We start from the raw sequence: 14,798 nt of genomic DNA on the forward strand, positions 1-14,798 counted from the left end.
CATCCGGCGTAAAATCTTTGCCAAATGAAATATGCGGATCATAAATAAGACTTACATACCGGATCGGTCGAGGCCCGGGTTACCAACGACCGCCACCGGTACTGTTAACCAGCAGGGTGTCGGTGGAAACTATGCTACTGTTGGGCGAAGGAGAAGGAGAGGAGGAAAGCATGTCCAGAGGCAGCTAGAGAGGAGGAAGGGTAGGCATGTGGAGGTGAGAGTTGGAACTTTGAATGTTGGCACTATGACTGGTAAAGGGAGAGAGCTGGCTGACATGATGGAAAGAAGAAAGGTAGGCATACTGTGTGTGCAAGAGACCAGGTGGAAGGGGAGTAAGGCCAGGAGTATCGGAGGTGGGTTCAAACTCTTCTACCATGGTGTGAATGGGAGGAGAAATGGGGTAGGGGTAATTCTGAAGGAAGAGTATGTCAAGAGCGTACTGGAGGTGAAGAGAGTGTCAGACAGAGTGATGAGTATGAAGCTGGAAATTGAAGGTTTATTGCTGAATGTTATCAGCGCATATGCCCCGCAAGTTGGGTGTGAGATGGATGAAAAAGAAGAATTCTGGAATGAGTTGGACGACATGGTGGAGAGGGTACCCAAGGAGGAGAGAGTGGTGATTGGAGCGGACTTCAATGGACATGTTGGTGAAGGGAACAGAGGTGATGAGGAGGTGATGGGAAAGTATGGAGTCAAGAAGAGAAATGTGGAAGGACAGATGGTGGTCGATTTTGCGAAAAGGATGGAAATGGCTGTGGTGAATACATATTTCAAGAAGAGGGAGGAACACAGGGTGACGTACAAGAGTGGAGGAAAGTGCACACAGGTGGACTATATCTTATGTAGAAGGCACCATCTAAAAGGGATTGGAGACTGCAAGGTGGTGACAGGGGAGAGCGTAGCCAGGCAGCATCGGATGGTGGTCTGTAGGATGACTTTGGAGACCAAGAAGAGGAAGCGAGTGAAGACACAGCCGAAGATCAAATGGTGGAAGTTGAAGAAGGAAGACTGTTGTGTGGAGTTCAGGCAGGAGTTAAGACAGGCACTGGGTGGTAGTGAAGAGTTGCCAGATGGCTGGAAAACCACTGCAGAAATAGTGAGGGAGACAGCTAGGAAGGTACTTGGTGTGTCATCAGGACAGAGGAAGGAAGACAAGGAGACTTGGTGGTGGAATGAGGAAGTACAGCAAATTATACAGAGGAAAAGGTTGGCAAAGAAGAAGTGGGATAGTCAGAGAGATGAAGAAAGTAGACAGGAGTACAAGGAGATGCAGCGTAAAGCAAAGAGAGAGGTGGCAAAGGCAAAGGAAAAGGCGTATGGTGAGTTGTATGACAGATTAGACACTAAGGAAGGAGAAAAGGACTTGTACCGATTGGCTAGACAGAGGGACCAAGCTGCAAAGGATGTGCAGCAAGTTAGGGCGATCAAGGATAGAGATGGAAATGTGCTGACAAGCGAGGAGAGTGTGCTAAGAAGGTGGAAGGAATACTTTGAGGGGCTGATGAATGAGGAAAATGAGAGAGAGAGAAGGTTGGATGATGTAGGGATAGTGAATCAGGAAGTTCAGCGGATTAGCAAGGAGGAAGTGAGGGCAGCTATGAAGAGGATGAAGAATGGAAAGGCAGTTGGTCCTGATGACATACCTGTGGAGGCATGGAGATGTTTAGGAGAGATGGCAGTGGAGTTTCTAACTAGATTGTTTAACACAATCCTGGAAAGTGAGAGGATGCCTGAGGAGTGGAGAAGAAGCATACTGGTACCGATTTTCAAGAACAAGGGCGATGTGCAGAACTGTAACAACTACAGAGGTATAAAGTTGATCAGCCACAGCATGAAGATTTGGGAAAGAGTAATAGAAGCTAGGTTAAGAGGAGAGGTGACGATCAGCGAGCAGCAGTATGGTTTCATGCCACGAAAGAGCACCACAGATGCGATGTTTGCTTTGAGAATGTTGATTGAGAAGTATAGAGAAGGCCAGAAAGAGTTGCACTGTGTCTTTGTAGATTTAGAGAAAGCTTATGACAGAGTACCGAGAGAGGAGGTGTGGTATTGTATGAGGAAGTCAGGAGTTGCAGAGAAGTATGTAGGAGTGGTGCAGGATACGTATGAGGGAAGTGTGACAATGGTGAGGTGTGCGGTTGGAATGACGGATGGGTTCAAGGTGGAGGTGGGATTACATCAAGGATCGGCTCTTAGCCCTTTCTTGTTTGCAATGGTGATGGACAGGTTGACGGACAAGATCAGGCAGGAGTCTCCATGGACGATGATGTTCGCGGATGACATTGTGATCTGTAGTGAGAGTAGGGTGCAGGTTGAGGAGAGCCTGGAGAGGTGGAGGTATGCACTGGAGAGAAGAGGAATGAAAGTCAGTAGGAGCAAGACGGAATACCTATGCGTGAATGAGAGAGAGGACAGTGGAATGGTCAGGATGCAAGGAGTGGAGGTGACAAAGACATCTGAGTTTAAATACTTGGGGTCAACTGTCCAAAGTAACGGGGAGTGCAGTAGAGAGGTGAAAAAGAGAGTGCAGGCAGGTTGGAGTGGGTGGAGAAGAGTGTCAGGAGTGATTTGCGACAGAAGGGTACCAGCAAGAGTTAAAGGGAAAGTTTACAAGATGGTTGTGAGACCAGCTATGTTATATGGTTTGGAGACATTGGCACTGACGAAAAGACAGGAGGCGGAGCTGGAGGTGGCAGAGTTGAAGATGCTAAGATTTTCACTGGGAGTAACGAAGAAGGACAGGATTAGGAACGATTATATTAGAGGGACCGCTCAGGTTGGACGGTTTGGAGACAAAGCAAGAGAGGCAAGATTGAGATGGCTTGGACATGTGTGGAGGAGAGATGCTGAGTATATTGGGAGAAGGATGCTGAATATGGAGCTGCCAGGGAAGAGGAGAAGAGGAAGGCCAAAGAGGAGGTTTATGGATGTGGTGAGGGAAGACATGCAGGTGGCTGGTGTGACAGAGGAAGACGCAGAAGACAGGAAGAAATGGAAACGGATGATCCGCTGTGGCGACCCCTAACGGGAGCAGCCGAAAGTAGTAGTAGTAGTTCTAGGGATCTCATTGTGTAGGCTAATAAAACTTACTAGCATCAGCTGATCTGTTGGTTCAGACAGCGGCTCTCCTCCTCTGGAACAAACGTCCTGTCGTCTCAGAGAACCAGGCTTTGTGTCTCTTTATTCATATCATGGTTTTACTGAGCACAAGCTGTAAATTGCTGTAATGCTAACACCTATGAAGTGTACCACTTCTTCTTAAACAGTCCAGGTTAAGGACATAAATGTCCCATTCATGTTCTCCTTAGACAGTTAAGAAACCCCTAAATAATGAGTTTTATGACCTGAACTGAATCAACCAGCTACAAAATGAATCACGGGCTTAGAATAATTGATTCCCAGTATAACATTAAAAACCAGATAAAAAGGTACAACACTATACTTAATGTCTTTTAAGAGGGAACGAACTACTCATCTCATTAGCATTGTGATCACCTCTTCCGCCTCACTTTCAACCCATGTTAACCAACTTTTGCAGTTGGCACCTTATCTTTTAAGTGCTTTCTTGTATACACTGATCAGCCAAAACACTAAAACCACCTGTCTAATACTGTGTAGCTCCCCCTCATGCCACCAAAACAGCTCTGACCTGTCGAGGCATGGACTCCACAAGACCTCTGAAGGTGTCTTCTGGTATCTGGGACCAAGATGTTAGCAGTAGATCCTTTAAGTCCTGTAAGTTGCGAGGTGGGGCCTCCATGGACTGAACTTGTTTTTCCAGCACATCCCACAGATGCTCGACCTGATTGAGATCTGGGGAATTTGGAGGCCTGGGCAACACCTTGAACTCTTTGACATGTTCCTCAAACCATTACTGAACAATGTGTGCAGTGTGGCAGGGCACATTATCCCACTGAAAGAGGCCCCTGCCAACAGGGAATACCGTTGCCATGAAGGAGTGTACCTGGTCTGTAATGATGTGTAGGAGGTGGTACGTGTCAAAGTAACACCCACATGAATGCCAGGACCCAAGGTTTCCCAGCAGAACATTCCCCAGAGTCACACTGCCTTCACTGGCTTGCCTTCTTCCCATAGTGCATCCTGGTGCCATCTCTTCCCCAGGTTAGTGATACGCACACACTAGCCTTCCACATAATGGAAATGAAAATGTGATTCATCAGAACAGGCCACCTTCTTCTTCTGGTCCATGGTCAAGTTTATGCTGATGTGCCCATTATAGACGATTTTGGCAGTGCACAGGGGTCATCATGGGTACTCTGACTGGTCTGCTGCTACACAGCCCCATACACAGCAAGCTGTGATGCACTGTGTGCTCTGACACCTGTCTGTCATTGCCAGCTTAACGTTTTCAGCTATTGGAGCTCCAGTAGCTCTTCTGTGGGATCGGACCAAACAAGCTAGCCTTCGCTACCCACATGCATCAATGAGACTTGAGCGCCCATGACCTTGTTGCCGGTTCACCGGTTGTCCTTCCTAGGACCACTTTTGGTACTGACCACTACATACCACCACTGCATACCGGGAACACGCCACAGGACCTGCCATTTTGGAGATGCTGTGACCCAGTTGTCTAGCCATCACAATCTGGTTTTGTCAAACTTCCACACGCTTGCTCATTTTTCTTTCTTTCTATTTACTTGCTGCCAAATATATCCCACCCCCTGACAGGTGCCATGGTAACGAGCTAATCAATGTTATTCACTCACCTGTCAGTGGTTTTAATGTTTTGGCTGGTCGGTGTATATTTTAGTGCAACGTGATTTATCAGGTCTGACAGAAAAAACATGGCGAAGCAGGTTTCTAGCTGATGTAAACAATGCTACATTGTGACGTTATGGCTTCCAACTTGGTTTACATCTCCATGGTAACGGCAACATATTTGATGGGTAGAAATCCTTTTTGGATTCTGGGTAGTGTAATAATGCCCCAGGAATTAGAACGGAGGAAAGCCATTTATTTTGTCATTGTATTCTTACAATAACTGTGTTCTCTACATATAACCCATCCTATTGTATAGGAGCAGTGGGCAGCTGCAGCACCCGGGGACCAACTCCACGTCTTCTTTCCATTGCCTTGCTCAAGGGCACAGGCAGGAATATTAACACTAACATGCATGTCTTTTTGATGCTGGGAGGAAACCGGAGCACCCGGAGGAAACCCACACAGACACGGAGAGAACATGCAAACTCCACACAGAAAGGACCTGGGACAGCCTGGGGTTCGAACCCAGGACCTTCTTGCTGTGAGGCAACAGTGCTAACCACTGGGCCATAATTTCTTAAAAACTAAGCTGAAGTTAGACTGCGTTATGACTTCTACAGGAAAACATACCATTGTTTCACAGTCTGGTCGCTCATGGTGAGACTACCCTGTACAGTTAATACAGTGTGGATAATAATCAAATTCACTGGGGGATGGAACGCCATTTTCTTTCGTTTAAATTTTTTATTTGAAATCACATATCAACAGCACTTTTACATAATCATCTTTAGTTAGATACTTCTGTGATCCATCTTTTTTGCATTTTACAGAGTAATTACAGAACATGCGGTGTTTCTCCATTTGATATAAAAGAAAAAAAGAAAGAAAAGGTACAAAAACCATACTTACATAAACCAAAAGAGGACGTTTTGGGGAAATATAAAATTTCCACTTCTCCCAAATTTTCTCAAATTTAGTTTCCTCAAGCCTCAAGGAGAAGGTGATTCTTTCCATCACAAAAATGTTGTAAATGACATCATACCAGTCCTCTATAGATGACATCATACCAGTCCTCTATAGATGATATCATACCAGTCCTCTATAGATGACATCATACCAGTCCTCTATAAATGATATCATACCAGTCCTCTATAGATGACATCATACTAGTCCTCAATAGATTACATCATACCAGTCCTCTATAGATGACATCATACCAGTCCGCTTTAGATGATATCATACCAGGCCTCTATAGATGACATCATACTAGTCCTCAATAGATGACACCATACCAGTCCTCTATAGATGACATCATACCAGTCCTCTATAAATGATATCACACCAGTCCTCTACAGATGATATCATACTAGTCCTCAATAGATGACATCATAACAGTCCTCTATAAATGACATCATACCAGTCCTCTATAGATGGGGTGTCTGGCTTAAGCCATTTCTTTGTCAATGCTTTTCTGGCAGCTACACTAGGTACTCCAAATGAGTAACTTGTATTAATGTTTGTGGCTGTTGCATGTAATAGACCAAAGAGGAGTTCATCCCAATTAAAAGTAATTTTTGTCCCAAATATAGTTACTAATTCTTTATAAATCTTACTCCAAAATGTGTTTAATTTTTGGCAGGCCCAAAACAAGTAGTGATGGTTGGCTTCCTGGGAGCAGCTGGAAGAGGCTGAGTGGTGAGATGTGTGAACAGCTGTGATAAAATATCTACTAAGACTCTTCCAGCCAAACACTCTCCATAAGGTGGAGCTTGTTATCCTCCACTCAGATTCGCAATATTTTGTCCAAACTTCCTCTGGGATGGAACTGTTTCCCGTCCCCATTTTTGGTTTATGTAGGTGGTGCTTGCTATCTTAATCTGCTGAAGTCCCCTGTGTAGCCTAGAGATTGTTGTAAACCCTGAATCCATCCTAAAGGCACAAACAAAAACTTTCAATAAATTATTTTCAAATGCCTTTTGAGTCTCTAACATAAAACCGTTAATGTGACGGCGTACCTGAAGAAATCTATAAAAGTCCCTATTATTTAACCGGTGTAGTCTTTTCAATGTTTCAAAGTTGCTCAGCATCCCCGGTACAGTATGAGGACAGGCCCCGATTAGCCCATCCTTCATAACTCGCATCTAATTTGTTTGGGGTAAAGTCGAGGTGGTGAGACCATCTCAGAATTCTTATCTCTTCAATCCAGCCATTCTTCGTGATAGTGTTTAGCCATGTTTTCAGAGATAAGTTAATCCACTTATTACCTATTTCCATTAAGTTTTCATTTAGTCTTTTATCCCCTATCCCTCCCTGAACTGGGACTGCCCCGGACATGTTTCCTTAAATTTCTTTCCATCTCTCTTGGTAATCACAATTGCCCCAACAAACCAAAATCTTCACTTGGGCCAATATGTAATAGCCCTTTAGTCAGGGGAGTGCAAGGCCTCCCTTCTTCTTCACCAGCTGAAGAGTTTTAAATCTGATCCTTGGTTTTTCCCTTGCCAAATGTACCGCGGTATTAATTTATCCCATTCACTGAATGGTTTGTCAGTTATTTCAGTTGGAAGAGTTTGAAACAAATATAATACCCCAGGCAAGACATTCATTTCTACTGACTCTATGGAATGGCATTTTTACTAGGACAATTCGACATTTCAGCTCATCTGAGAGAGCCAGAGCCAGAGCCAGAGAGAGAGAGAGCGAGACAAGTAGCATGACCATGGCAAGCCACCTGGCTGTGTGGTGTTTAGCCAGTTAGCTTTAGCATGCTGATTGTGGCGTTAGCATACCTGGTGAAAACGCAGCCGTCTCCTCTGAAGAAGTTGTGTCAGGGAATCGAACTGGGAACACAATTATCATCGACAGACAGAGGAGTGACTCCCGGTGAAGCTCTGATGGAGAGAGGAGAAGGAGTCAAATAAGAGGGGAGGAGTGAGAGAGGAGGGAATGTAAAGATGAAGACAGATCTTCCATCTTGTGATCGTCTGTGCTGTCAAACAAAGATACAGAGAAATACATAAGACAGACAGGCAGGCAGAAAGCCTGTCTAGCAAACAGCTAACGTAGACAGACTGATGATCAGAGAGAGGTGGAGAAACCTGCCTGTCTGTCCTCTGCTGTTATTTAGCCATGACGGCTCTACTGGATGTGCTGACACCTGGTTTTCTATCAAGGAACCAGACAGTCAGTGACTCAGGACTCAGTTTTTCAGCACAGCATAAAACCTACCTATTCTTTACCTCTCTGCTAACCCGTCTAACTCTCTACTAACCTGTCTACCTCTCTGCTAACCCGTCTAACTCTCTACTAATGTGTTTACCTCTCTACTAACCCGTCTAACTCTCTACCAACCCGTCTAACTCTCTACCAACCCGTCTAACTCTCTACTAACGTGTTTACCTCTCTACCAACCCGTCTAACTCTCTACTAACCCGTCTAACTCTCTACCAACCCGTCTAACTCTCTACTAACCCGTCTAACTCTCTACCAACCCGTCTAACTCTCTACTAACCCGTCTAACTCTCTACTAACCCGTCTAACTCGCTACTAACCCGTCTAACTCTCTACCAACCCGTCTAACTCTCTACTAACCCGTCTAAGTCGCTACTAACCTGTTTACCTCTATACTAACCCGTCTAACTCTCTACCAACCCGTCTAACTCTCTACTAACCCGTCTAACTCGCTACTAACCCGTCTAACTCTCTACCAACCCGTCTAACTCTCTACTAACCCGTCTAAGTCGCTACTAACCTGTTTACCTCTATACTAACCCGTGTAACTCTCTACTAACCTGTCTACCTCTCTGCTAACCCGTCTAACTCTCTACTAACCCGTCTACCTCTCTACCAACCCGTCTAACTCTCTACTAACCCGTCTAACTCTCTACTAACCTGTTTACCTCTATACTAACCCGTCTAACTCTCTACTAACCTGTCTAACTCTCTGCTAACCCGTCTAACTCTCTACTAACCTGTTTATCTCTCTACTAACCTGTGTACCTCTCTACTAACCTGTCTACCTCTCTACTAACCTGTCTACCTCTCTGCTAACCCGTCTAACTCTCTACTAAGCTGTTTACCTCTCTACTAACCTGTCTACCTCTCTACTAACCTGTCTACCTCTCCGCTAACCCGTCTAACTCTCTACTAAGCTGTTTACCTCTCTACTAACCTGTCTACCTCTCTACTAACCTGTCTACCTCTCTACTAACCCGTCTAACTTGCTACTAACCTGTTTAGCTCTCTACTAACCTGTTTACCTCTCTGCTAACCCGTCTAACTCTCTACTAAGCTGTTTACCTCTCTACTAACCTGTCTACCTCTCTGCTAACCTGTCTACCTCTACTAACCTGTCTATCTCTCTACTAACCTGTTTACCTCTCTACTAACCTGTCTACCTCTCTGCTAACCTGTCTACCCCTCTGCTAACCTGTCTATCTCTATACTAACCTGTCTACCTCTCTGCTAACCTGTCTATCTCTATACTAACCTGTCTACCTCTCCACTAACCTGTCTACCTCTCTATTAACTACCTCTCCACTAACCTATCTACCTCGCTATTAAACTGTCTACCTCTCCACTAACCTACAGTGAGATGCAAAATGTGGACACTCCGGGACAAACTGCATGTTTGGTTGACTCACCAAGCAAAAATAAGTTTACACAATCTCCAAAGGGAACAAACTTAAACATAAGCTACTTCTGCAAATTTTAATGCACGGTTACTCTTGATTTCCTGGACTTCCTGGACTTCCTGGACTGCAAAACAAAACAGTAAACGTGGCTTTGGCACAAGTTTCAGTGCCCCGCTGCTTCTACACAAAGACACAACCTTGTGTAGCGTTGCACAACACCGGCTGGTCAGACCTGATGTTGCAACTGTTTGTAAAGAGTTTCAGTAACATCTTACACTCTTTCTGGTAACAAAGCCAAGACCAGCGCCCCCTTCAGTATTCTTATAGCAGCTCGTCATGGCAGTTTAGGATGCACAGTGTACTTCACATCACAGCACTCGACACAGTCCATGCCATGTGTTCAGCCACGTGACAACAGTAAATAAGCTCTTCCTCAAAACCGTCAGGCGACATCAGTCAATAAGCTCTTCCTCAGAACCGTCTCGTGACACCAGTCAATAAGCTCTTCCTCAGAACTAAATAAGCTCTTCCTCAGAACTGTCACGTGACACCACTAAATAAGCTCTTCCTCAGATCTGTCACGTGACACCAGTAAATAAGCTCTTCCTCAGAAATGTCACATGACACCAGTAAATAAACTTTTCCTCAGAACTGTCATGTGACAACAGTAAATAAGCTCTTCCTCAAAACCGTCACGTGATACCAGTCAATAAGCTCTTCCTCAGAACCGTCGCGTGACACCAGTCAATAAGCTCTTCCTCAGAACTAAATAAGCTCCTCCTCAGAACTGTCACGTGACACCAGTAAATAAGCTCTTCCTTAGATCTGCCACGTGACACCAGTAAATAAGCTCTTCCTCGGATCTGCCAAGTGACACCAGTAAATAAGCCCTTCCTCAGATCTGTCACGTGACACCAGTAAATAAGCTCTTCCTCAGAACTGCCACGTGACACCAGTAAATAAACTTTTCCTCAGAACTGTCATGTGACACCAGTAAATAAGTTCTTCCTCAAAACCGTCACGTGACACCAGTAAATAAGCACTTCCTCAGAACTGCCATGTGACACCAGTAAATAAGCTCTTCCTCGGATCTGCCACGTGACACCAGCAAATAAGCTTTTCTTCAGAACTGTCACGTGACACCAGTCAATAAGCTCTACCTCAGAACTGTCATGTGACACCAGCAAATAAGCTCTTCCTCGGATCTGTCACGTGACACCAGTAAATAAGCTCTTCCTCAGAACTGTCACGTGACACCAGTCAATAAGTTCTACCTCAGAACTGTCAGATGACACCAGTCAATAAGCTCTTCTTCAGATCTGTCACGTGACACCAGTAAATAAGCACTTCCTCAGAACTGCCATGTGACACCAGTAAATAAGCTCTTCCTCAGAACTGCCACGTGACACCAGTAAATAAGCCCTTCCTCAGAGCTGTCACGTGACACCAGTAAATAAGCTCTTCCTCAGAACTGTCACATGACACCAGTAAATAAACTTTTCCTCAGAACTGTCATGTGACACCAGTCAATAAGCTCTTCCTCAAAACCGTCACATGACACCAGTCAATAAGCTCTTCCTCAGAACCGTCGCGTGACACCAGTCAATAAGCTCTTCCTCAGAACTAAATAAGCTCTTCCTCAGAACTGTCACGTGACACCAGTAAATAAGCTCTTCCTCGGATCTGCCACGTGACACCAGTAAATAAGCTTTTCTTCAGAACTGTCACGTGACACCAGTCAATAAGCTCTACCTCAGAACTGTCATGTGACACCAGCAAATAAGCTCTTCCTCGGATCTGTCACGTGACACCAGTAAATAAGCTCTTCCTCAGAACTGTCACGTGACACCAGTCAATAAGTTCTACCTCAGAACTGTCAGATGACACCAGTAAATAAGCTCTTCCTCAGAACTATCACATGACACCAGTCAATAAGCTCTTCTTCAGATCTGTCACGTGACACCAGTCAATACGCTCTTCCTCAGGACTGTCACGTAACACCAGTCAATAAGCTCTTCCTCAGATCTGCCACGTGACATCAGTAAAAAAAGCCCTTCCTCAGAACTGTCACGTGACACCAGTAAATAAGCTCTTCCTTAGAACTGTCACGTGACACCAGCAAATAAGCTCTTCCTCCGATCTGTCACGTGACACCAGTAAATAAGCTCTTCCTCAGAACTGTCACATGACACCAGTAAATAAACTTTTCCTCAGAACTGTCATGTGACACCAGTAAATAAGCTTTTCCTCAAAACCGTCACGTGAAACCAGTCAATAAGCTCTTCCTCGGATCTGCCACGTGACACCAGCAAATAAGCTTTTCTTCAGAACTGTCACGTGACACCAGTCAATAAGCTCTTCCTCAGAACTGTCACGTGACACCACTAAATAAGCTCTTCCTCAGATCTGTCACGTGACACCAGTAAATAAGCTCTTCCTCAGAAATGTCACATGACACCAGTAAATAAACTTTTCCTCAGAACTGTCATGTGACAACAGTAAATAAGCTCTTCCTCAAAACCGTCACGTGACACCAGTCAATAAGCTCTTCCTCAGAACCGTCGCGTGACACCAGTCAATAAGCTCTTCCTCAGAACTAAATAAGCTCCTCCTCAGAACTGTCACGTGACACCAGTAAATAAGCTCTTCCTTAGATCTGCCACGTGACACCAGTAAATAAGCTCTTCCTCGGATCTGCCAAGTGACACCAGTAAATAAGCCCTTCCTCAGATCTGTCACGTGACACCAGTAAATAAGCTCTTCCTCAGAACTGCCACGTGACACCAGTAAATAAACTTTTCCTCAGAACTGTCATGTGACACCAGTAAATAAGTTCTTCCTCAAAACCGTCACGTGACACCAGTAAATAAGCACTTCCTCAAAACTGCCATGTGACACCAGTAAATAAGCTCTTCCTCGGATCTGCCACGTGACACCAGCAAATAAGCTTTTCTTCAGAACTGTCACGTGACACCAGTCAATAAGCTCTACCTCAGAACTGTCATGTGACACCAGCAAATAAGCTCTTCCTCGGATCTGTCACGTGACACCAGTAAATAAGCTCTTCCTCAGAACTGTCACGTGACACCAGTCAATAAGTTCTACCTCAGAACTGTCAGATGACACCAGTAAATAAGCTCTTCCTCAGAACTATCACATGACACCAGTCAATAAGCTCTTCTTCAGATCTGTCACGTGACACCAGTAAATAAGCACTTCCTCAGAACTGCCATGTGACACCAGTAAATAAGCTCTTCCTCAGAACTGCCACGTGACACCAGTAAATAAGCCCTTCCTCAGAGCTGTCACGTGACACCAGTAAATAAGCTCTTCCTCAGAACTGTCACGTGACACCAGTAAATAAACTTTTCCTCAGAACTGTCATGTGACACCAGTCAATAAGCTCTTCCTCAAAACCGTCACATGACACCAGTCAATAAGCTCTTCCTCAGAACCGTCGCGTGACACCAGTCAATAAGCTCTTCCTCAGAACTAAATAAGCTCTTCCTCAGAACTGTCACGTGACACCAGTAAATAAGCTCTTCCTCGGATCTGCCACGTGACACCAGTAAATAAGCTTTTCTTCAGAACTGTCACGTGACACCAGTCAATAAGCTCTACCTCAGAACTGTCATGTGACACCAGCAAATAAGCTCTTCCTCGGATCTGTCACGTGACACCAGTAAATAAGCTCTTCCTCAGAACTGTCACGTGACACCAGTCAATAAGTTCTACCTCAGAACTGTCAGATGACACCAGTAAATAAGCTCTTCCTCAGAACTATCACATGACACCAGTCAATAAGCTCTTCTTCAGATCTGTCACGTGACACCAGTCAATACGCTCTTCCTCAGGACTGTCACGTAACACCAGTCAATAAGCTCTTCCTCAGATCTGCCACGTGACATCAGTAAAAAAAGCCCTTCCTCAGAACTGTCACGTGACACCAGTAAATAAGCTCTTCCTTAGAACTGTCACGTGACACCAGCAAATAAGCTCTTCCTCCGATCTGTCACGTGACACCAGTAAATAAGCTCTTCCTCAGAACTGTCACATGACACCAGTAAATAAACTTTTCCTCAGAACTGTCATGTGACACCAGTAAATAAGCTTTTCCTCAAAACCGTCACGTGAAACCAGTCAATAAGCTCTTCCTCAGAACCGTCGCGTGACACCAGTCAATAAGCTCTTCCTCAGAAATAAATAAGCTCTTCCCCTCAGAACTGTCACGTGACACCAGTAAATAAGCTCTTCCTTAGATCTGCCACGTGACACCAGTCAATAAGCTCTTCCTCGGATCTGCCACGTGACACCAGTAAATAAGCTTTTCTTCAGAACTGTCACGTGACACCAGCCAATAAGCTCTACCTCAGAACTGTCATGTGACACCAGTCAATAAGCTCTACCTCAGAACTGTCACATGAGACCAGTCAAAAAGCTCTTCCTCAGATCTGTCACGTGACACCAGTCAATACACTCTTCCTCAGAACTGTCACGTAACACCAGTCAATAAGCTCTTCCTCAGAACTGTCACGTGACACCAGTCAATAAGCTCTTCCTCAGATCTGCCACGTGGCATCAGTAAATAAGCCCTTCCTCAGAACTGTCACGTGACACCAGTAAACAAGCTCTTCCTTAGAACTGTCACGTGACACCAGTAAATAAGCTCTTCCTCAGATCTGTCACGTGACACCAGTAAATAAGCTCTTCCTCAGAACTGTCACGTCCAGTTTCAAAATGGAAGTCAGTGCTGAAACCCCATGAGGAAAAGTCCCCGAACCCCACATCGTGTGGACGGCCGGGTCATGGCCGGGTCACGGAGGGCTGAATATTTACAGAGTTCTGACCTCATCTCGTTTTCTGGCTCCCGTCCTGTACTGTGTCTGTACACTGGACGAAGCTAGATGGGAAATACGGACGCGCCCATGAACAGACAAACCCGTATTAATGTCGTCTGTCGTCTTGTCGGTCCTCACCGTCCTTGTGTATCTGGCGTCTCCGCGTCGTTATTAGCGACCAGGGGGGTTAACTGACGGACTGACGGATGTCCGTCTCTCCACCGCTCTGAAGCTCAGCTCAGCTCAGCTCAGCGGCGCGGGAAACTAATTTGAACTGTTACAAATCTGCATATGAAGAATAAAACCGTACCGGAAGCTAAACAAACTTTCCGCGTCTTCTTCGTCTGGAAACGCGATGGAGTGACGTCATCGCTTCTGACTCGTTGGTGTCGTGTCATGGGAGACGTTTGCTCTCTCGCCCCCTGTCGTTTAAGAGGAAACACGTCAGTCATAATAAATAGTTTTATATACTATAGAGCACTTTTCTAAAACAAACTGACAAAGTGCTTCACACACAAAAAAGCAGACGAGGCAAAAATCAAGATCAAATAAGTAAGAGTAAAAACAGATACAGTATGAATAAAAAACAATAGCAAACATTTGT

General features: G+C 45.0%; 1 protein-coding gene across 2 annotated transcripts in view; it reads right to left on the reverse strand.

The window, feature by feature from the left end:
- The window catches only part of LOC130120370 (cip1-interacting zinc finger protein-like), a 69,663-nt gene extending 55,130 nt beyond the window's left edge, over positions 1-14,533 (reverse strand). The window contains exons 1-2 of one of the 2 annotated variants that reach the window (XM_056288920.1): positions 14,333-14,533; positions 7,512-7,613 (exon numbers count right to left, since the gene is read on the reverse strand). The gene's annotated coding sequence lies outside the window, so the exon portion shown is untranslated. The remainder of the gene's footprint in view (positions 1-7,511; positions 7,614-14,332) is intronic. The other variant, XM_056288928.1, reaches the window with a different exon arrangement.
- Between the last annotated feature and the right edge of the window lie 265 nt (positions 14,534-14,798).

This window comes from Lampris incognitus, chromosome 1 (genome assembly GCF_029633865.1).
Source record: "Lampris incognitus isolate fLamInc1 chromosome 1, fLamInc1.hap2, whole genome shotgun sequence".
Lineage (NCBI taxonomy): Eukaryota > Metazoa > Chordata > Actinopteri > Lampriformes > Lampridae > Lampris > Lampris incognitus.